General features: G+C 42.2%; 1 long non-coding RNA gene across 4 annotated transcripts in view; it reads right to left on the bottom strand.

Annotated features, from left to right (window-relative positions):
- The window catches only part of LOC131467646 (uncharacterized), an 83,992-nt gene that overhangs the window by 57,331 nt on the left and 2,164 nt on the right, over positions 1-24,497 (bottom strand). For all 4 annotated transcript variants that reach the window (XR_009241525.1, XR_009241524.1, XR_009241526.1 and 1 more), the window contains exons 2-4: positions 2,984-3,083; positions 1,417-1,514; positions 592-633 (exon numbers count right to left, since the gene is read on the bottom strand). This is a non-coding gene — a long non-coding RNA (uncharacterized LOC131467646). The remainder of the gene's footprint in view (positions 1-591; positions 634-1,416; positions 1,515-2,983; positions 3,084-24,497) is intronic.

Below are 24,497 nucleotides of genomic sequence, written 5' to 3'. Positions count from 1 at the left end.
GGGATCAAACTGCTGCCAGAGCACTGTTTATTAAAGGAAGAGTCACGACAGTGTACAAACCTCTACAGTTGAATGACTGGGCTGTTCACATAATGTCAAATGTAGTAGGAGATTGTCTTAAACACACAGGTGAGCAGGAGTGGCACCTCGCCCGTTTGCTCACTGTGAATTTTTGTTTTCCCCGCCCGTGTGAGAACTCGGACATTATGCTGAAACTTCCATGAAACTTCCATTAAAGTGTCCGGAATAACTTTTGTGGATATTTGTGTCCCATGAGGACAATGTGGGGTAAAAAACTTGTGCATGTCTGAAAGCAGCTTTGCTTTCACACGTACATCTGCAGTCGAACACCTCGGCTCACTTGGACATCCAATAAAACGTTCAATGTCATCTTTTCAAATAAAGACACTATGATGCCTTTTTTACTCCTTTTCTCCACTTCAATAGTGTAACCTGTATTAAATATGTATAGTATATTAGAGCAAATATCATTTTCACCATCATTTAACCTGTTTATTACTTTCTGGATTAAGCGAGTCGTGGTGTTTGGTCCGCAAAATGCCCGAGAATGTTAATTTGTGTTTGACAAACCTCAAAATGATGGGTCGTTTTGTCCACAAAGCAAAAATTGATCTGCAAAGAAAGCAGAAAATATTCATTTTTATTATTTAAGAAGCTGAAAACTTGCTTTAATTATAAAAAAAGAAACACCCAAAGTGACCGAATATGTAGTTAACTGAGCCCTAAAAGAAACACTATGCATTTTGTTTATTATTTGTTTTTACTTTAATATAACAGCATCTTAATCACTTTGATATGTCACTGACTTCAGACTTTTAACCGGAATCTCTGTCTTTACGTAATCTGAATAATCTGAAAGGTTTAAACTATAATCAATTTATACACAGCTACTTTTAAGCAGCTGCGGAGGAAACTCTTCACAGTTTAGACGAGTTGCGTTCTCCTAACGATCAGAAATGTTGAGTCTGGTTATTTATTTTTACTCCCTCTGTTATCTTCAGCCGTTGCGCTGCACCTTTAAACCGGAGGTTACAGAGGTAAACTTTACAGTTGTCATTAATGACCGCGGCGACTAAAAGCTTTAACGTTATCAAACAAATCTACGATGGTGTAACCCACGTATTGAATCAGGCTTGTCCTTCATTGTGTTTCCTCACTTTTTTACTGCACCAACAGTTGTCAAATAACTTCCCTGACTTAAATCCGCTGTGAGTCACGACTGAATTATGTCCAGCTGTTTGATTACTGCGAAGTCCGCAGGGCCAACACCTCATTCATTAATCAATACCCGTGTCTTAACGTTAGGGGTTTTGTAACAAGTGCAAATACGGCGGCTTATGTGCTCCAAATGACCCTTGTGAATAGTGTGAGGAGGCTCGTGTTCAGATTACACACTTTCACTCTCTGCAGGTGTAAACAGGAGGCAGTGATGCAGAGCAGACAGGGCCAGCTTCAGTGTAGTGAGCACACATTGACTCACTTGGTTGGAAAATCTGAGGAAAAAAAAAACAACACACACACACACACACAGTGTAAACATCTGTCAGGCAGAACATTTTATTCAGATGCCACAAAACAGAAAATGCATGATGTATTCAAATAAAAATACAGTACAAGTCATTTGGAAAAGTGCTGTAAATGTGCAAGCTGTGGGAATTTGACCAGGAACACAACTTAAAGCTAGGGTCTGTCCTTTTTCACCTAATCATATAATTTCATTTGGACCACAGTGAATAATCGTCTGATGTACCGCTCAAGAAGTCATGAAATAAATGGCAGCGTCACTACAGACGACGACTTCTGATTCTAGTTCTAAGAGGAGCGGGTGGGATGTATTATTCTGTGTGGCAGCTGTCAGCGAGGTTCCCTCACTTTGGTTGACAACAAATTCAAGGACCTTTCAAGCACTTTCCAGGACCAATTCCCTCAAAATCAAGGACAAAATGTGCTGTCAGTTTAAGATTTCACCCATGGCGTTCTCTTTCATTGATCTGATCATGCGACTGTCCTCGGGATCTCGGTCAAAGTTAGTCTTCATCATTTTCTTCGGTGAGCCAGCGATCTAGGAATTTTCATTTCCCAGGCATCACGTCATTTACTCCACATTCGCTCTGCGTAGGCCTAGTACATCAAGCAACGTGGGGCATGAAACAGTAGGTGGCGTCGTAACAAACAAATATATCAACTTAACTTCTTTCTTGCGTAGAGTTCAAGCACTTTCAGGGCGTGGAGCATGCACAGTAACCATGGACACTAGCGTGAAGTTATGCGAGCACGTCCACCGCTACCCCAACGTAGTAAAAAGTAGCGAGCGAGATCATCACTACTGGAATGCAATGGCCGACACAGACCCTGATTTGAGTACGAACGGGACTGCAGCCATGTACGCGCATGCTGAAATACAAAGCAGCTCTCTGCAGACACGGAAAGTATGACCCAGCTCCAGAGTGAACAAACCCAGCTACTCACGGGAGCCACACCACCGAAAACCAAGTCAAATCCAAAACTGTGTCACTTGCAACTGCGGTCTGTTTTCTGTACTGTGGTCTAGACTTACAGACCCTAGCTTTAAACGAGCTTTATTACAAGTAAAACACATTTTATTTCCATTCACAACATGACAAATGAATATCATCTCCTTTAAGGTGATTTCAGTTAAGCTCAACAACTTGACCCCCTTGTTAAGGTGAGTGGAAAGTGCTCGGCGTGATCGGCTGCGCCTTTAAGAGCACTGCAGCATGACAGTTGTAAAACTAGGTACTTCCCAACCACAGTGTGAAGGACCACGGGGGCCCATTCAGGGTGTATCTGTGTCCTCAAACAGAAAGGGGGAAGTAGATAGTATTAAAAACCATGTCATGTGCATGTCTAAGTGTGTGTGTGTGTGTGTATGTGTGTCCATTCAATTCCACCGCATCTTAATGGATGCAGGGAAACCGAATCCGACACCGGCTGCTTCCACCTTTGCCTCCTCATTATGCAGATCAATATCTGCACTTGTCTTGGAGTCCAGCAGCAGCATCTGCCGCATCCGCAGCATCAGGGGGTCTGCAGCGCCAACCCTACAAAACAAAACAAGAACATGACACACTCACTCCGGCTATGACTGTTTGACAGAAAACTCTCGTTTCATAATGCAACTTTCAGCTCTGCAAATGAGACAGCCCTTTCATTATGAGCTGGGAGAGCGCTGGTTTGTGAATTTGCAGTGAAACGGACAACGGCGGACCATAATATGGGCCTTATCTTTGTCACAGTTCGCACACACACACACACACACGCAGGTTTATCTGATTTAAGGGTTCAGAGCAAGAGGAGGAAGATGACGGAGAAAGGACAAAGCAGAGAAAACAAAATCAGACTTTTGAACAATAACACACCCAGATAATGGGACCTCACGCCTTGTCTTAAACTCAGAAACAATCTAAAGAAGCTCATACACATAAGAATAAGATAATAAGGGAGGGGGAGAGTCAGTACAGAATTAACAGTAGGGAAATTTGGAATGGCGCTCGTTATGTTAACCTTCATCCTCGCAAAATTTCATGTGCATCCGTTCTTAACTTTTTAAGTTATGCATCCCGGGGGAAATAACAGGGGAATGCACTGCATAATACGTCTTCAGTTTCAGTGACGCCACAACTCCAAAAATATAAATAAATATGTTATTTGTTCTCCATCACTGCCTCGTGCTGTATTTTATGGGTCATTTATTTTATTTTATTTTTTACAGTTTAGCTTTAAAGTTTAACCATGAATGTATGAGTTTAAATTAAATTATTGGCACTGACACATTAGGATTAATAACACAAAAGTACAAAATTGAACATAACCAATATTAGCCACTGATCACATTAAGCCATTATGGCTATAGTGTTTTGAATAAAAGATACGATTTATTAACGTGGACATAACCTTTGATTAGGTTTAGCTTGTTCAGAAGTTTGTAACAACTGTATTTTCTTATTTTACTTATTGAAGCTTCTATCTATTTTTAATAGACTGGACTTTTTTTTAAAAAAAGGAGCCTTAAAGCTGAATTATAGACATTTTGCCGCATGGAACAATAGTAAATTTAAGTAAAACTAAATATCCAACTTTGCATATCTGGGATACATGTCGAGACTAAAGCTACGGCTGAAGTTAGTGATGAAAACACATTGATGAAATTGGTGATTGAACGCTCTTCACATGAAGACCCTGGACCACAATTACAGTAAATCTTGGCCGTGAAAAAAGAAAAAGAGCCATGGACAACATTTCAAAGAAACAGCACCTCAAATGGACAGCTGGAGTTTTCAGAGTTACTGCTTAAATCCTCCTCCACTTCCTGTCACTGCACCTAAAGCTGTCAGTGTGTGTGTGTGTGTGTGTTTTGTTGGGGAAACTCAGGCAGGAATGCAAAACAACATTCGTCATATGATGAGGGTGTTGAGGCTTCTCGTGAGTGAGTAGGTTGTTAAAAGGTTCAAGCAGCTTCACCAGAAGGCTTTGCCTCATTTGCTGAAGTGGAAAAAAGGTGTTTGCCACAATAATAGAACCTATCACATGTCTCACTGGGGACTTTTAAGCAGATGAGATAATTCTGTCATCAAGTTATGGGCTGTGTGGGGGGACATCAACACTGAGTTTTTAACCAATGCAGTCTTGGTTTTCGAGGCAATGGAGACTCTGGTCCAGACTCACTGATATGAGACAATAAGGTTGACGGCTGATATAGGACGCCAATATTTATTCTCTGGTCAGTATTCTTTCATACCATTTTAACTCTAGCTGATAAAATATTGCAGTTTGACAATAATAAAATGACAGAATCTGCATTTTACACCAGTATACTTAAATATTTAAGAAAAAAAAAAGTATAAACTAAACCGTTTACATTTAAATCAGTTTGAGTGTGTTTTGTTTTTTTTAATAATTCAATTTTTTTCTGGTTTCTTTGCTCCCTATGATAAAAAAAAAAAAAGAATTACAATGTCAATTTTATGTCAAAGTTGTTCCAATTTAGGGGCCACCATGGCAGTGTAGTGGCTGCAAAAACCCCCGGGTTGCATCGACTTTGCATGTTCTCCCTGTGTGTGTGGGGGTTTTCTCCAGGTTCTCTGGTTTACTCCCACAGTCTAGAAACATGCAGAAGTTAATAGAAAAACTCGAAATTTGTCAGCTGGGATTTGCTCCGGTGACCCATGACCTTCACTGTGGAGGAAATGTAGAGAAAAATAAAGTATGACACATAATAGGAGTGGACGCCAGTGTGATTGACAGCTGGTATTGTCCAATAGGAACCTGGCTGGAGGTGACCTCAACATGGCGCGGGCCAAAATCTGGACGCTTCAGATTCTTATGAGCGACGTCATGACCGGTTTCCAGTTGTTCTCGACCCACACATGTAAAGAGATTGATGGTCAGTCCCTTTAAATAAATCCATTTTAAACAGTGGCATACAGCAGAATCAAGCGTCAGAGGAACCCTCCTGCTTGTCCAACATCGTCCCATGTGTGGTAGAAGGTCACTATGGTTCATACAGAGGTTGATTCTTGGGCGGCTGAGTGGCTATAAAAGCAGGAACGCCACGTGTCAGTGAAAATGTATTTCCAGGGGGCTGACAGAGTATTAAATGGAATGTGGGCGAGGTTATGACCTAACTGGCACCGTGCCTCCTCACGTGATCGCTCCCTATTTGTGGAGATTCCGTATCCGAGCGCGCCGCGGCTAAAACTGGCCCTGAGATCACATGCACTTTTACAGCGTGCAGCAGCAGCAGCAGCAGCAGCAGTGGGGCTCATGGAAAAGCAGGCGTTGCATACTCACATCTAAACCTGCCTGTGTACTCAGCTCTCTTTTATGCAGCACTTGTATTTATACATGATAAGCATTCAAGCAAAGCCAGTGCTGCTAAAACACTGAGGCACGCAGGAGAGGTTGTATGACGTTTCCCACGGTGACTTTGGTTCACTGGGGGAAATCCCATTTCACCTGATGTTGATTAAATCAGGTCAGTCACTTCAACAACGGAGCTGGAAGGGATTGTCTCGTCTACATTAGGTCACAGAGGGCAGCGGCTGGCCGCCGTCCACAGAAACTCAGCCATGACAGCAGCAGGATCTCTCCGTATTAGAGGCGACGCTTTCGACGCTTCACTCGATCCAGCATCAAATCAAATCACAGCTTATCTCATTCTCGGTTTAAAAAAAATTGAAATTCAGGGTTCAGAGGTTTTCAAAACATACAGAAGATAAACTGCTGATAAGACGTGGACTAACGCCTGTCCCATTCACAGTTTCACTGTGCTGTATTTACATGCCAACAAAACACGGACCATTTGTACGGTTGTCACGGCAACAGAGAGGTTTAAAACACCTACTTTACTGACCACTTCAAGGACATGAAAGTTAACAGTGAAAACTACTACACATTACGTTTAATGTGAGCATAATGGAAAGATTAAACCCATGATGGTTTCAGAAGGAAATTAAGTGATCTCTGAAATGTAGCCTATAATAATCTATAGGGTGACTCAAACATCTGTATGATATTTCTGTTTAATGCAAAGTAATCATCAGTGCCTTTGTGTTGTAAATGTCTGACGACCCATTAAAGCCCATTAATACTCCATTTCCGCCCGTTTTTACGTCCGTCATTATCTCCCTCACTACCCTAACATACCTCCGTGCGCCTTTTGATTCGAAATGAACGCAAAGTACGGACAAAAGGCTCCATCTGTCTCCGTCTTTTGTTGAGATTTGTTGTGCCGCATCTATTGCACATAACACACCACATTTGCTGGAAGCCGCGCTTCAACCACTTTTGAGGCACAAGCTAAAATGTATCAGTAAAAAGTGACGCAATTTCCAGAAACACAATGATGGTAAAATGTTGTCGCTTATTGGCCATCATTACGATGAAATTGAAATATTCCAACTCACGACATTTGACTTGAATGTCCGACGCTCTTTTGGCATCAATGGCCCAACGCAAGTGGCACGCGTGACACGTTTTTGCTATGAATTTGCATGTATGACAGATTTTGATCTCATTCTGTGTGAACACACACAGTTGGCAACCGCCAATTAACTAGAAGTTGTTAAAGCACTCCGAGTGAAATGGAAATTCAAACATCGACAGATCCAAAACCCGTCAACTGGGCGAGTTCAAAATCAAATTAAAGCACAAGGCCCACTCTGCATGGAGTTTGAATGTTCTCCCTGTGTGTGTGTGTGGGGGGGGGGGGGTGTTTGGGTTCTCCTGTTTCCTCCCACAATCCAAAAACATGCAGATTTGGGGATTAGGCAAATTGGATTATCTAAATTGACTGGTGACCCCACCTTTCGCCCTATGTCAGCCGGGATTGGCACCAGCGCCCTCTCACGACCCTCATGGAGGATAAAGTGGTAGAAGATGAATGAACGTATGAATGACATTTTTATACATATTACTTCTCACAAGTAAACAAAGTAGAGAAATGCAGAGAAACAGATGTCATCCAGTAGAAGAGATGGGACACTCCAGTATCTCCAGAGCACTGACGGGGCAAAAGGGTTTGGCCCTGGACATGAGAGCTGCAGTGAGCTGCTTCTAACTAGTTCAATGAAAGCAACGTCAGCACCTTTGAGTCACCAGTTACTAAACTTGTTGAACTCCAGCTGCTTCATGTCTCAGCTGTAATACAAGCCAGCTGGAATGTGCAGCAGTGACGGAGCTCGCAACTCCCGACGACGAGCTGCGACACATCTCTCATCAAGCACAAGCTCATTAACCAAAAACCTCCCGACAAATCTGAGGTCAACAGTGGGCAGGAAGAATCCTGGGGGGGAGGTTAAAGGTCTGACCCGGATTGTTCCGGCTTTGAAAGACCACCAGGGTGAGATCAGAAGATCCATTCACACTTAGTCAGAAACAATTGAGTAAACAGGAAAACCAGACATTGCACACTGCAGATGAGTATCCCGTTTATGGATTTTGTGTGACGCACATAAAACTCAGATCTGAAATAATCTCCAGATGCAGCAGGGGATCCTCGTCACTTGATGCCGAGTTCAGGGCCAGGCTTTCCTCCAGAGATGCAGGCTCATTATCAAACTGTGTATTTCAGGGATTTACTCACTGACACAGTGACCAACAGCTGCTTCAGAGGAAAGCCAGCAGGCAGCAGGAGCTGCCTCCAGTAATAGGGCACTTCCTCAAAATCCTGCATTTACAAAGCCGAGGCTTCTCTTCATACTGAGACACTGTTATCCAGTGAAAGTGTGCTACATGCTTCTTTCGCTGCCAAACCAGAAATAAATTGGCTCAGTCTTTTCAGCCACTCTATGCAGTGAGTCAGCATTGCTAACGTTTCTTTTAACACAGCTGCTAGCCTCGTAAAAAAAAGGAGAGAGAGACAATTTTTCAGTTGCCAAGGACCACACGTGAAAAACGGGACATTTCAGCCGGCTTTTCCTGCCTCTCTGGGAGTCCTATGAATAGCTTAATTAAAGACCCCATGGAGAAGTGATTGCACCCATTTAATAATATGAAAAAAAGACGGATCAATGAGATAAAAACGAGCAGCTGATGGCAGCACCATATCAAATCAGGCTACTATCAGGTTCAAGGTGGAGCGAGCGCTCGCTCCGCCTCTATCGCGCTCCTTTTTTCTTTTGCATGAGGAGTCCGTGAAGTCATTGCAGCTGCCACAGCTCTCTCATAGAGGCCGAGTGAAAGGTCGTCCCTCCAGCTGAGGGCCGTAAATTCTAGATGTAAAATGGGGAAGACGTAGACTCTGTTCAACAGGTGCAGATCCAGAATGAATGGGCACCCATTTTTTTCCCCCTCTAAAGGACTGAGGACAAAGAGGATTGAGACAGGAGCATTCAAACTGGAGAACTTATGATGCCAAAATGGCCTTGGTTAAAACACAGATCGTCCTTCATGAAACATCTGCAAATTAAAGAGCTCCGACACAAACTTGGCTCGATTCCCTTACGTTGAAGCCATAATTCCTGTGAATGAAAGGCTGCTCACAATGAGACACTTAAAGATTTCGGATATTTTCGCCCACACACGGCAGCCACGGGATTCCAAGAGAAACCCAGAGATTAAAGCCCATAATTCCAATTTTCAGAACTCATAAAACATGTCACAAGAGCTGCGTCGAAGGCGAGTGCAACTGTGACCATGGTGATACAGGGAAGGACAAACTAGAGGAAATCCATAATGCATAAATGCTTATTTCCTTGTAGAGGGATTTCACAACATAAATCTTATGATGATCTGCATTTACTTTCCACGCAACCTGACAGCTCCAACATTATTCAGAAACATCAGGCACATTCTGAGATATTCGTTTGTTTTGTCAGGCTTAAAGAGATGTTTTTCATTTCCCCCGTGAAAGATTGTGGTTATTCATTTTAAGGTGACACGCCGAACTTGATTTATCGCTCGAATATCAAACACTAACGCCCAGAGACTTGAGAAGTGGCTGTAAAAAATAGTCGTTCTGCCCTAAATAAAAACATGGCAACGGCGATGGGCTCAGATCCAGCTGCAATTATTTCCAATTTCACAACGTTGAATGGAAACAAAGCCTCCACAGAAACGACTTCATGCAAATGAGAATAATGACAAAGTGTTACGAGAGCAGTTTGTGTTTGAATTATGTGATCCAAACTACCGAAGTCAAATGTATTATGGATTTATTTCGATGATTAAAGCTTATGCAAAACTACTGCTGACTAATACGTATTGTGCAACATGCTGACAAAACACCGCCGACAGTCCGCCTCCATGTCTGTTTACATTCTGAAGTCACGTTGAATTCCGCGAGTTTCTGTCTGCAATCGTTTGATTAAACGACAAGTGTGTGGTCCTGTGCGTCTCGACTGGATCGTCTAGTCTGGGCTTTTTCAGGATTAAAGCATTGAAAATTGGTTACAGCAGGAGTCCGTGGTCTCCCATAATTTTAAAATCAGGTCAGATTGGAAAATCCACTAGTGTGGGGCAATTTTTCACTGAAGAAATCAAGACACTTGTTTCAGAGTCAGTCATAAGATGTAAAAATGTGCGTGCATGTGAGGAATCCATATCCGCTCTTCTTTTGGACATGTTTTTATTAGTTATAATATCACATGATCCATTCGGTCACATTCGGTCACACATTAACATGATGTTGTACAAGTTGTACAATGTCGTACCGGCTTCCTCCAAAAACAAGTACATTTGCGTGAAACACGTGAAAGACACGGTACAAATGGCAGGAAGAGACTTGAGATTCCTAAGGACAACTCATCACGCACTAACACGATGACATAAGACCGACTGTTCTCAGTGACATTCACGGAATTTCACCCTGTTTATTCTGCTTTCATCTTCGCTTTCCTGCTATTAAGAAACATGCCACACAAATCCAATTAATGGAACAAACCCGGTCTCGCATTAGCATCCTGCTGATCTATTTCCTGCTGTAAGAATGACACCATTATATTTCCCCGGGAAATCAGGCCAAACGATTTAAGATGGGTCTTTCCACTACTTGCCTCCTTATTTAATCAGAGCAGATGCAGACGGATGACGTTGAAGGACTCTGTCTTTCAGTACGTGTGTATTATTATTGTGTTAGTCCATCTAAAACTGGACTTATCAAATTAGTACTTGCATTATGTACACTTTGGCCTTTGTGCATGTTTCACAATCTTTGACATAGAAATGGTATACCGAAGTAGACAACAACAAAAAATGAATCTTTTATCGTTGAATAATTTACAAAATTGTTTTCTGTTGAAGAACAGCTGAAACTAGCAAATGAGAACATTAACTCCTCAGGAAATTACTAACATCAAATATAAGAAGAAAGTAGAAGCATTTTTTTCCCCCTTTTTTGAAAAAAGTTTACAGTTCGATGCCAAGTCAGAGGAACCAGAACCATCTCTTAGTGATGCTGCTATAGACCTAGACTGCTGGGGGAACTCACACTCTTTATTACATGTCATAAACCTTGTCCTTTCCCTCCCTAGTTTTGTGTCTTTCCTTCCTGTCCCCTTTCTGTCCTGCAGGCTGCAGGATCCAGATCCAGTTTTGAGTATTACTAATATTATCATTAGCAGCAGTAGATATCAGTACAATCTATGCTACTATGTGTATACATGACATTATAGCTGCTCCTGGTCTTTCTCTCTTCTGTCTCTCCTTCTTTCCCTTTCTCTTCCCTATTTCTGTCCCCCACCACGTTTCCTTTCACCGCAACCGGTCGAGGCAGATGGCTGCACCATATATTCCTGTTTTCTCTCCACTGATGCTGATGTTGGGGTTCTCTTCTCTCTACAATAGTATAAAGGTTTCTGTCCGACTATGTTCAGTGCCTTGAGATTGTGATTTTGGGCTACACACATAAAATTTAACTGAAATTTCCCATAGACTTACATTCAACGTGCTCTTTGCAACCAGTGGTGTGGCCCCCAGGTGGATATTCAAAAATATTCTTAAAGGTCAACCAGAAAATGTCTAACCCTGACAAGCTAATATGGGGGCATATTGCTACCTAGTAAAGCGAGGTGGACACACCGAATTAAAATCAATTCCGCTACTGCTTGTATACCGGGACAAGGCCAGAAGGCCAATGAAACAGCTTAGTAAAGAAAATTCTGTTGCATACATTGGTTAGTATAAAGAGAAAACAAGAACTTCCTGGTCGGTTTACTGACAGTTTTGATATTTTCCATGTCATCTGGTTGACCCGTCCATGAACCAACTGATGCTGATGAAGATACCACATCTGATTTATCTAAATGTCACAAGGAATTCTGAGTAGTTTTTGTGTCTAGAGGGCAACAGCAGCTGAGGCTCTGCATGCCGAGGAAGAAACAGAAACAGCCAAGGCATGTAACTGAAACATGACATGACAAATGAACATCCAGAAGAGGAAAGATCCTGTTCTCGTATCTATGTCAAACCGTCTCGCCACATTAAACAAAAAATAAAACAATGAAAAAGTGTGCAAAGATCAAACGGCGTGTCGTGCACTCTTGAGATTATAGACTCAGCTAACGTCTAATTGTGTAACACTAACTGTGCACGTCGCAAAACACCTTAAAAGGGTCACAACCTTTTTTACTAGACTGTCTGGGCAGCAGAAAACCAGTCTGTGTTTTACAGCGACAAAACTTGTGCCTATGATGACCTCGCATAACCCTCAGTCATGACCTCTGACCCCGCGGCAATAGCCTCATAACCCTTTCTGGCTCACATTCCAGCCTGTTTATCGTCGTGAGTAATAACCAATAACTAACCAAGCTTTACAAGACAGCGGAGCTTAAATGTGAGGCACCGAATTAATCAACAACTGCGGTGGGAAACTCCACACTCCATTGTCCTCTACTCTGCATTAAAGAAGAGGTTGTGATTAATTGCTGCCCATTCACACAGCAACACCGCCGGTTGAGCTGTGAAGTTTCTTTATGGGCGTTTTAATTCAGCTTCTTTTCGCTCAGTTGCAGAGGTTGCGGCACGTCTCCCATTCATTTGTGCGAGCGCCTTTGAACTTTCTTATATGCGGAAGGCTAAATATTTACATGTCGGCCTTTGCTTGTTTAATGTTACAGGCACACTCACACAGGAGAGTAAATGAATGAAAAAAGCTATAGACAAAACACCTCCACTGGCTGATGAGTACCAGACCACTTTACTGCGACGGCCCCACAGGTTCAACCTCCTTTTCAGGGCATGGGAGACAGAGACCCAGGGGTCTGCGCAGGGGCTCAGTGGAGAAGCGCAGCCCTGCTGACACTGCTGTCTCTGTGAAAAGAGACGATCTGTGCATTTAGAGTTGGCCCGGGCCCAAAAAGATTAAACGGTGGTAGAATACCATGTGAGGGCATTACGGACAAAGACAACACGGCATTTGATCAGCGGCCACCATACCATTCATCGTCACAAAGGAATGAGGCGCACAAAAGGCGCGTGACGTATAGCTAAGTTTTTTTTTTAAATCATCTTAGCTGATAAATCCCTTTCCCAAACCGCTACCGAACGCAGCGAGCGGAACTTAGACCGACACAAAAGGCCAGTCAAGGTCACAGGCCATCGAAAACATACCACTAACCGATAATAAAAATGAGCATTAAATGACTCATTTGCAAAATAATTAATAGCACAACAGTCTTCTGTTATGTTAAAAGAGAGTGTTATTTTAAACACAATTCTTTGTATCGGATAGTGTTGTTTGTCATCGACTGACAATTTGAAGTAAAAAAAATGACACTGTATTTGTCTTTGCACTATGTCAATGTTAAAGCCACCAACGCCTGTGTGACAATCTGCAAGCTCACATGACTAATTCTTAACAAACTGCCTCTGCGCGCAATTCAGTCGGTGGTTATTTACAATCACATTGCTAAGAGATAATAAAATTATTAAAAAGGGAACAAGGGTTTTCCCCTTGTACACAGTTACTGAGTGGTTGGTGTGGGTCAGGAAACAGTCAATTCATCTATTTACCTGTACTTAACGAGTGCCAAATGGCACAAGTGTGAAAATCTGCTGTACTTAAAGCCTTTTAAGCGGCTTCCTTCTGTAATAAAACAACCAAAATAACGTGGTGTTTTACAGCCTCACGGAGCCAAAGAAGGATGAAAAGAGCTTTAATGTTACTTCAGATGAGTAGGGCTGTAATCAACCAAAGAAATTCTTGGTCGACTGATATTTCGAGAGCATTTTGCATCACGTGCATCTGCACAATATCATAGCGCATGATTTCCGAAAACATACTATATACTATTGCCGTTGTTGCGGGCGAGTGCGCCTGCAGTTATAAAAATCAAATCAATGATTATTAGACTAAAACATTGAAATATGCCAATTCTGATATGTTCACGTACTCAAAATGGACGGAGCAACATAACGACGACAAGTTATCTTACCGTTTTTATATGATATGCCATCGAGCTGTGATATGCAAACTTTGCTTACTTTTTTTTTCGCCATCTATTTTTGTAAATATATCTTTGACATGGATGTTGGATGAGGACTAATTTTAAATTAAATAAACCCACCGGACATTCTTTAATCTTTCTGTCTCCTGTGGGTTGGACTGATCCAAAATACTGAAAACAAGGGGGGTGCTCTGAAAACACCCCCATTAGCGCTCAGTACATTCCTCCAGATGAACTTAAATTAACCATACACTGTATGAAATTAACACGGCAAAAAGTCGACTTATCAGAATTATTATTTTTTATTATTATTAAACATGCTGTTAATTCCATCACAAATGCTTTAGCCATAACCTTGTGTAAGTGTAGAAGGCTGTACATGTATATAATTAGTTATAAAACATTTTAGAGGCCTTCCTGGATATATTGTCGTCAAAGCAGCTACTGCGCATACTGTTCTGCGATGTTAAGAGTGAAACCAAACAATCTCACACCCGGGGACACCAATCTAATCGGCGGTGAATCAGCAGCAAATGAAAAACTCTCATCCTGCTTCTCTGTGATAGTGAAAAGAACAACCGCCATCAGCAGGAAGAGGGGGGAACTTAAAAAAAAAAAAAGAAGTCCAAAGTCACCACAGAGGACGAGACGAGGAGGACGAGTCTTGTCCAACCCTCAGAATCCAAGAGTTAAAAAACAAAAGAGTTTGACTTGTACATTTGCAACAATTAACCGTGTGTTTCCGAAACGGTCGTCCTCGCCCGAGACGTGTTATTTATCGTAAATCTCAGGCAAAGACGGAGACAATCTGCTGTGTGAATGAAAGGCTCATGAGACAATACAGAGCACAGACGCTGCCGGGAGAGTCTGGTGCCGCGTTTGTCTCACTTGGCAGAATCTGGTGATTAGATTTGCAAGAACACAAGAGCACAATTTAGTCCCAAAAATAAATAAATAAATAATGAATTTTTTTTATTTTTTTGGCACACGGAAACACCGATTGTGCTGCGGACTGTGTTTGAGAGCTGAATGACTGGAACCAAAAAACTGTCTAATTGGCAGCTTAATTGCTACTTTTACATCACTTGGATTGACCCCAAGCTGTTACTGTCTGGAAAGCTTGTAGAATCTTCTCAGCAAAAGGTGTTAGTCAAAAAAATGGAATAGATTTAATGCACTCAAATAACTCACCATCCTCTTTATTAGGTTTAACTTGGGAAACCACTGCCTGCCTAGTCTGCAGTGATATTCTAATGGTGGGTCAGAATTTGGCATCAACAACATTATAGCACAAGTGTGGCTAATGCTGCCTGGAAAGCGTGTGTATATTTAAAGAATATATTATGGCTGCAACAAAGGATTGATTTCACAATAAATCAAACAGTTGTTTGCTCAATAAAATGTTGTGATCAAGTTCTCAAATGTCTTGATTTGTCCACAAACTAAAATGATTCAGTTTTAATCATTTATTTGTCATATGGAGCAAAGTATTCACATTTAAGAAGCTCAGAATTATTATTATTATTATTATAAAAAGTCTCAAATAGGTTATACAATCACATAAATCAAACTGTGTCTCTAGAATTTATATTAAAGTAAAAATATAGGATATACACGGTTTCCTCCAGGACTAAATTTGACTGCCCTTTAGAGGCAGCATAGATTTATGCTTCTTATTACCATAAAATATAGCACGTAAGAGAGTTCTGCACAGATATAATATACAGCTTCTGAAGGAGCATCACATGTGAATCCTGTGGCACCATGAGATCAGTTTTCTGTGAACAAAGTCTGCACCGCAAACACAAAGATAATGAGCTGCTGCTTTCCAGAGTGTGTGGTAACTTTGTGAAGGTGGACAGGCACAGAGGTCACCTGTAGGTCAGGTGACCCTGGCCAGGAACGTGTTGCATGAAGGATGCTGAGCACATAAGGCAAAGGAGGTGCAAATGAGCCGGGGGGCCCCGGGGGGTCCATCTGTTGTAGGCAAATAAACGGCGGCTTTGGTGACTGGGAAAACAGCCCTGCTCTTCCCCCTGCGAGGCCCAGTGGACAGCTCCATTAATCAGGAGCAGGATGAGCCTGCTGGTTTCCCAGTGACAAGTCAGCAGTGGCACAAATCTCCCCTCACACTGCATCTCCATTAGAGGCTGGAGGTGTCGGCGGGCTGCTGCTTCTGTTTCTCTGTTGTCACTATTGATGTTTTCACAACTGTCCTCTAAGAATAACTGGGAAAAGTGACACCGGGAGGAGCGGGGAATCATTTATGAGCCGACGTTAAACCCACAAATAAACAAACATTTGTGTTCGGAGCTCGTTTGGAAGCCTGTGACCAAATGAGTCCACTTTATCTCACATCTACGTCCAAATTTGAGCAGTACCTGAGTCCGTATAAAAGGGCAGCACAAAGTGCTTTACACAATAAAATCAACCCCCACACACCAACTCCACCCCCCTAATAGAAAGAGACATATGGTGCATTCCATTTGCAGGCAAAACTCTGGATTTTGCGAGGTCAGGGTTTCTGTTGAAGGAACGTTCCCTGAGCTCTGATTTCCAACTCTGAAATGTAGGATTCCACGACGACTGTCACTTTACAAACCCTGCTACTTTTACTGTTAACAGCACTTGTGTCTCGTTTGTTTCATAGGGGTGGGTCAAAATATCTATTTGGTGATACATCGTCCTCCATCCTCTAATAAACAAACTACTATTATTTTAATGAACAAATTAAGGCGCCCTAAAGTAAACAACAGTCCCTGCCAGTTTCACCCTCCAGGCTTCTGTTGTTTGTTTTACCTCAGATGTGTGAAAATCGTTCGATTTATCATTTCCTGTGCATAAAAACGTTCTGAAGCACAGTTAATTGGTTACTTGAAATTTCACCCAGGAGCAAAAATCAGACGGCATTAATTCAACTCCTAAAAAACAAACCACCTGGTGTGAAAATCCATTCATTGATTAGAGTGTTTCTTAAAATAGAGTTTACTGATTTCAGCGTCTTACATTTGACCGTTTACCTCCTCTATAACAATAAACTGAATACATTTGGTTTGGATGCAAAACGAGACATTTGAGGACATTATTATTTACCAGTATTTGACATTTTATGGCACAAACAGACGCGGAAATCACAGGGTACCATGCGATATGATACGATACACGATACCAATAATATCACGATACGGCGATTCTGTGATAATCAACACATTGCAAGAGAATCATACAGCGACACATCACGATATCTGTACTGAAGAAAACACAACGCTTAAAAGTGCAGGATTTCTCTATTTATTCACAACATGGAGAACCCAACCCTATGGGGTTAACATAAACCCAAGTCTATGTATTGAACATGGATGGAGCATCTCTTAGCTTTCTCCGCTATTGACCCACTGTAAACTCCCTCTTCTTCAGTCAGGTAACTTGCACCCAAGTTTCCCTCATTCATTGCAGCGCCACCACAAGGAGACATCAAGTAGCGACGCCCAGCGAGTGACACTGGCAGGGACTGATTACTTTACCACGCCTTAAAACTATTGATATTTGTATCGGTGTATCGATTGTCATATTGCACGAGGAAGGGCAAAGACACATCACCAAATTGATATTTTGACCCACCCTTTGGCACAAATAAGTAATCAATTAAATAAGAAAATATCATTAGTTGTAACTCTAGGTTATTGTTAAGTATAGTCCTGTCTTTTAGTGCTAATATCTGAGTTTTAACTTCTTCAAAGTGGAGCTCCATGATCCAGTTTATTCTCACCAGTACCTGTGACAGCATTCACACCAAAGCCACTTAATGAGGCGCTATTTTCAGTCTCAGCGTGGCCTTAGCCCTGATTGGCAGAAATGTCTTTAGCATCTTTAGCAGTAAGATAAGACGCGTACCCTCAGCCAAGCTCCAGGAAAAAGAGAGGGGAGGGTTGACAGGGGCGAGAGGGGCGAGAGGGTGTGGGCAGAGACAGTGGAAAGAAAGATGGAGGAGCACTTTAATAGTATGATTCAGCAGTGGTATCAATTCCCACAGATGGCAGGCTGGCTCCTATTGACTTACATAGGAGGGGGAGTAAAGAGGCAATCAAAACCACCCCAAGGACGGACAGTCAGTACATCAAAAAGGGAGGGGATCAGTGCGGCCGAGACGCCCCGTCAGACCAAAGTGGGTAAGAACGAAGGAAGAGCTCTCTGAAGTGCGAAGCAAATGTACTCTACGATACCACAGAATGGAATCAGTCGTTCAATTTGAAAACATCGCAGACAGTAAAACACTTAAATGTCACCCTAACAAACAAACTTATGCATCTCGCGATTCCCTCAAAGTTTTAGTACCGACTTTTGAAATACATGTAAATCCCTTAGTGAGACTGAGATTGCATTAACTCAGATTGGTCTAGACAAACCTGCACATGCTCCACAATTGCCACCCCCGGGCTTTGAGCCAGAAATAATGGAAGAACCTGGTCCAAAGAAGAGGATAAAAACATGGCCAAATCTCCTTGTCAGCATTCTGAGAGTTTATTCTCTTTCAGCTGGATGGTAGAAAGACACAGAATGGCACCAGGCACCAAATTCAAACAAACAACTAACCAACTAATTAGATCATCTCTAAAGATATTGGAGTTGAATCATGGGTAAAATCGGGCAAAACCTCTCATAGTGTGTCCACAGCTTTAACAGAGATCGTTAAAAAAGGAGAGTTGCGCAATGACATAACCAACAATTAATAACAATTACATCATCAGAAACTAATTTTAATTTGGACAGCAGTTGAGTGACATGTCACAGAAGAACTACATCTATGGCTCGGCTTCACCGCGCAGGGAAACGTAGAGAGTGACTGGTGTCGGAGTGAAGACGCTAAGTTGTCTGAACAAAGTCGTACTTAACGAGGAGCAAGTGTCAGAGGATGTTCTGTGACACCTCGGCACACTGTGCGACAACCACAGCCGAGCCTCTGGAGGGTTCTCCAGGCGTTCACACACGCTCACCGGCCGCTTTAAATAACACAGCGACGGGGGGGGGGGGGGAGAAATGTGAGGAAGCCGTTTCCACCTTGAGATGGAATGACATGGCAGTGCAACCTGATGATCTCACCTCTCAGCTGGAGCGTGGATCCTTTACTTGGCGAACGCTACCATGACACGGCGCAGGCCAGTTTCACTCCAGGTGTAAAAGTGCACCGACAATTTGCAGGGACTTTTAATCAGTCTAATGAAATCTACCAGACAGACAGCCAACAGAGTGACCTCCGACCCCTGATGAGTGAGTGATGGAGAGAGTTGGCACAGACAAGACAGCTCATGCTTTATTAACAGCGCTTCAGGTGAACATGTGATCCTGTGTTGCTCTGTCTGCTTTCTCTTAGTAATAAAAAAGCATTTTAGCTCCGGCTGAAAGTGATGGAAACATGACAAAAAACTGTATAATGGCAGGCTTTAACATCTTGATTTAGTTATGTCCAACAAGATGCTCCAGGTACAGGAAAAAAAAAGGTAAATTCATCTGTACTGGCTTAAAAGAAATCTGCTTATGTATAACAGTCTTTATGTCCATCTGAAACACACCTGAAAACACATGCATGCCGGTTCTCGTAGTGTAACTTGATGTTTTCAAACTAAAAAAAGGACAAGCATTTTTTTAGAGCTGCAACTAACGATTATTTTCTCGATTAATCGATTAATCGCTTGGTCCATAAAATATGAGAAAACCTTAAAAGATGTCGAGCGGTGTTTGTCAAACCTGGAAATGATGATGTTCTCAAATGCCTTATTTTGTCTTCGAACTTCGAAGCTTTGAACCGATTAATCAAAATAGCTGTCGATTAATGATTAATTTAGTAATCGACTAATAATCAATTAATCTACGCTCTACATCATTTGTACATTTTCAGGATCTTAAAAACTCCAGGGCAGTGTGGACTCCAGATGTAAATGTACATGTAGGTGGTGACTGAGTGAGGGCAAATTACAGTGTTTACAGACACCATTTAAAATATTCACTTCATTCACAAGATTTTAGAATTCTTTGAAGCAGCTTGTACCCTTACTTTCCCATTAATTATGCCACAATCTGACCTCTACAAATGAATTGCTTTAATAAGCCCTGAATTGCCTTTAATTTAGTTGCAAAACTGATCAGCCTGTAAGAAATGTATGAAGTATTTTTATTCTGTACTTGAGGCAAACTCCAAAAATGACAGGATGAATATTGTGGAAAACAATTAAGAACACGGGAACAGCTTGTGAGCAAACAGGATTAAAATGAATGTCCCCGCCACAAGGAACGCTGTTATTTTGACATTTAAGACAAGCAAGTGGCAGATTTTTATATTCAGTCTAATAAACGATAATTACACTCAATTTCCTCTTTGTACAACATCTGTCTCACAGCTGCCACTTCCGATGACGGCTGTTGCGTTTAATATTTTTGCACAATGGAAGAGTGAAGGTGAAGTAAACCATGGTGGCACTGGATGGAGAACTGTACTGTTCTTCATGGTCCGTGTACAGCAGCGTTTCTTGAACCTTTTGTCCCGCAACTCCTGAATCCAACGAGTGTTTTCGGAAATGTGAGTCAAACAAGTGATTCCCTTGTGTTGAACAATTTCATTTAAACTATAATCAAAGGCTTTAGGGAGCGACATAAAGGCAGGGGAAGGATTACAGGTGGGCGGAAAGCCATTACACAAACCTGTTGGATTCCCACAATGCCACCAACTTTACACATACCACGTGTGAACGGGGTTAACGTGGAAATACTGGTAAATCGTGTCAGGCCACTCGCCGTATTGGCATCGCGTCAGCGTCGTCGCAATGTGTGTGGGCTTCACCTTTCACTGCTGCAGACAAACAAAGAGCATCAATCCGTCTTTGGCTCCTCCTCAGCTCTGTCAGCTCCACAATAGATTTTTATTATTATTTCAACCTGCTTATTAAATTTGCAGGCATGTTTCCTTTCAAACACAAGTCCCTCCACCAGCTCAGTGGCAGGACACATAAACACAGTATGTGGGTCAGTCAAACAACTTGTGTCTGCTCTATGCCTCCGCGCCTGAGGTAAGCACTGACAGCACAAATCCGGCACACATTGTTTGCCGGGCGTGACTCATCTCACCCGGAGAAGTTGGAAAGTGGAACAGGGTTCGCCTCGTCCTTGGATGTTTCCCGCCGCGCTACTGTTTGTGTGTGAGTTGTTTGGTGCGATCTGCCAAAAACCGTCCACACTTGGCGGCAAAATCTACCTGCAGAGCGGCACGGGGTCGGAGCAGCTGAGGCTCGTGTTTCCTCGCTCATGTGACTGATGGCTCACTCACTCACTCACTCCGACTTCCTGGCTGTGTTTAGAGCAGCGTGTCATTTGGCGGCGTAAACTGTGTCAGCCACGCGACTCGTCATGAGCAGGGGGAGCAGAAATAGAGAGAGAGAGAGGGGGGAGGGAAGGGGGGGAGATGTCATGGGACAAAATCCATCCACTTTGTGAATTACATGCTGATTTTTCCGTTGGATATAATGGTGCAGCCATGAAATGTGGCATCATGGGTTTATGTACTCCATGTCACACAAGTGTGACACAGCATATGTGGGACAGGAACTCAATATGTGGGTCAATGTCATCCTGTGAGGGGAAAGGGGATTTTTCTCACTTTAAAAAGGGAAAGTGGAAAAATGATTCACACCTGGATATATCCCACTATATCCCACTGATATCCCACTGTGGCCTCATCACAATCAATTCTCTTTTTTTACTGACTATTTATGACTGTAGTTTGAATATTAACAAATGCTCATGACATTCAAATCATTGTCAAATCAGCCTAAAAGCCTATTAGCTCCACACAACAACACAACAACGGTATTTTTCCACCCTATGTTCCTAAATGTGGGTGCGCACGTGAATAGTCCTTACAAAAAGTTTCATAATTGATCCTGTAGATCGCCTCGGGCAGCAGCCATGACAGGCGGTCAGTGCTGTAGTGTAATCTTACGGGGCAAACGTGCCATATCCATAAAGTAATAATAAATGGCAAACGAGTGATCTGCATCCACACTAACAGGAATAAAAACGTATATTAAGTAATCATTCAGGTGATCAACAGGCCAGCGATTTCTCTTACGAGACGGACAACGAAGTGAAAGGAAGGTCTCCGTCCAGACTGAAACTCAGCCTTGCAGTTTTCATACGGAACACTGAGCGAGCAGAGTTTTAAAAATTCTCTTTTTAGGGCTCTGGGTTCGTCTGGAAAACAGGTTTTGTCTGGAGCAGAACTTATGCTTATGGTTTTTTTTTTCAGTGTCATATGGATGCAGCCTGTGTGGATGTGAATGCTCTCGCCATGTGTGCGTGTGGGGTTTTCTCTGACTATTCCAGCTTCCTCCCACAGTCCAAAGACATGCTTGGGGTTGCAATTGGAAGTTTAGGGGTTAGGTTAACTCAAGATTTAAACTGACCATAGTTTAAATCTTTCACTTGTGAATGTGAATGGTTGTTTGTCCGGGGGTTTTACCCGCCTCTTGGACAATGTTAGCTGGGATTGGCACCAGCTGCCCTCATGGTCCTCCAAGAAGAAGCAGCACATAGTGAATGGTCTGACTGTAGGCCTTTCTGCATGGTGTTTGCATGTTCTCTCAGAGTTCTCAAAAACATGCAGAGGTTAATTGGACACTCTAGATTGACCATAGGTGTGAATGTTTAAATTTAACATGTAAAATCTGTTCTTCATGTACAACTACAGTGTTTGGGGTTTTCTGTTGTTGATTTTTTTAAATAACGTTTTAGTTTAGTTTTTCTTCATTTTAAATTGCTAATAGACTATTTTAACATGTAGTAAATTGTAAATAACTGCCAGATATTGAAAGTTATTCAGTTACAATAAGCTAAAAAAAAGAAAAAAACAGGACATTTTGAGGGATAGGTGTTAAAGGGTTCAACCCATAAATATTAACCGGTCGACCAGGTTATTCTGGTTCTGTGACAGAAGTGTTACATGCTTAAAGATGGAAGACAGCGTTTAATGACACAAGGAGCTAGTTATTAAGGAGACAGGTGTGTATTTTACATGATATTTATGAGCCGAGAGTGTGACGCCGTGTTCTTGATGCAGCAGGACACATATTTATACAAGAAAAGGTGACATTGGGGAATTTGTTCCTGTGTGCGTCCACAACTCGAGGCAGAACAGCAATCCGGTGTGACTGATGGGGGGGGGGGGGGGGGGGGTAGATGTGGACGTGCATGAACACTGGTGAGAACAATATAAGATACGTTTTAAAATATGTCCTTTCAGTGGACTGCATAACCCTTAAACTTCAACAGCACATCAGCAGTATTAATTGTCATTTGCATAAACACGAGAGTCACATTGTCTCATGGTCAGTCCCAATATAGCAACTTTAAGTCAGCGACCATATGTCACATTACTGGCTATTTTCATATGCAGGTCAACAACTCTGCAGAACCAATTTACTCAAGATTCAAAACGGTTTGTCCTTCAACAGCGGCCTGTGGGACTGTACACTGCGATTATTAACATAAATCATCATTTCATGTGTAAAATGGCGAAAAATGAATTTGCCACAGCACAAGCCGACGTCTCCAAGTCGCAAAACACAAAAGACATTCTGTTTCCAGGGCAAAACAAATATACTAATTAATCCACCAATCATGTCTTTTGACATGTCCGCTGTGTCCCAACTACTTGGTGCTCACAGTTCCACAGCCTCGGCTTGGAGCAGAGCCCATACGGCACATTCATCAAGGCCTGACAGTCCCCTGAAATCCAATCAAGCCTTAGATGAACTCCAAGTAAACTATACATGGAAGGAACCAGAGATGTAGAGATATCATAGATGATACAGCACGCATTAAGAGACAAGGGGAAACCCAAAATAAAATGAAACAGAATTAGTTTCTTTGACTTTTTTTTATCATCATGTATACTTTAACAGCACATCCCCAGAGGGACCAATACTGTGACATAACATCCAGACGTTTCTACGACCACCGCCACACAGCAGCGTCACAAAAAACTATGTATAGATTTGCCTGCAACAATAAACTCTTAAAACATTACGAGGTAAAACTGTGACGCATTTTTAATAAGGCTATGTTTTCAAAAAAGGACACCACTTCCCCTTGGAGCAGTGAGAGCAAAGACCTGTCCTCCTTTTCTCTGACGAGATGCAAACGTGAGCACAGCTTTACAGCGACGGTATGAAAGGTATTGTGCAAGTCTGGGGTCATTATAAATTTTGTGACAGCCCGAGTACAACTCTGAGCCCCGAGTGCTGCTCAGTGAACCCTTCTGTGATATTTAAGGTTTTCAGACAGTGTCAGATTTGACCAGAGGGGATCGCTCTAAGACAGAAAGGGAAGCGCCGCTTCTTCGAAAATGTCATAAATAAAGGGTCAAATATGTTCCGTTGTTTTTTTTTATATTTCATGGCTAGAACTTATGACTATAACTATATGACTGGTTCGTTTAGAATTAGCCATTTGACAGGGATCGTCTAAAGTCTGCCCAGCGCCAGAGGATAACGACGACGAGGATGAATGTGAAGACTCTCTTTC

This window comes from Solea solea, chromosome 1 (genome assembly GCF_958295425.1).
Source record: "Solea solea chromosome 1, fSolSol10.1, whole genome shotgun sequence".
NCBI lineage: Eukaryota > Metazoa > Chordata > Actinopteri > Pleuronectiformes > Soleidae > Solea > Solea solea.
The sequence above is the reverse complement of the archived record's forward strand: the minus strand, read 5'-3'. Positions and strand labels throughout refer to the sequence as shown.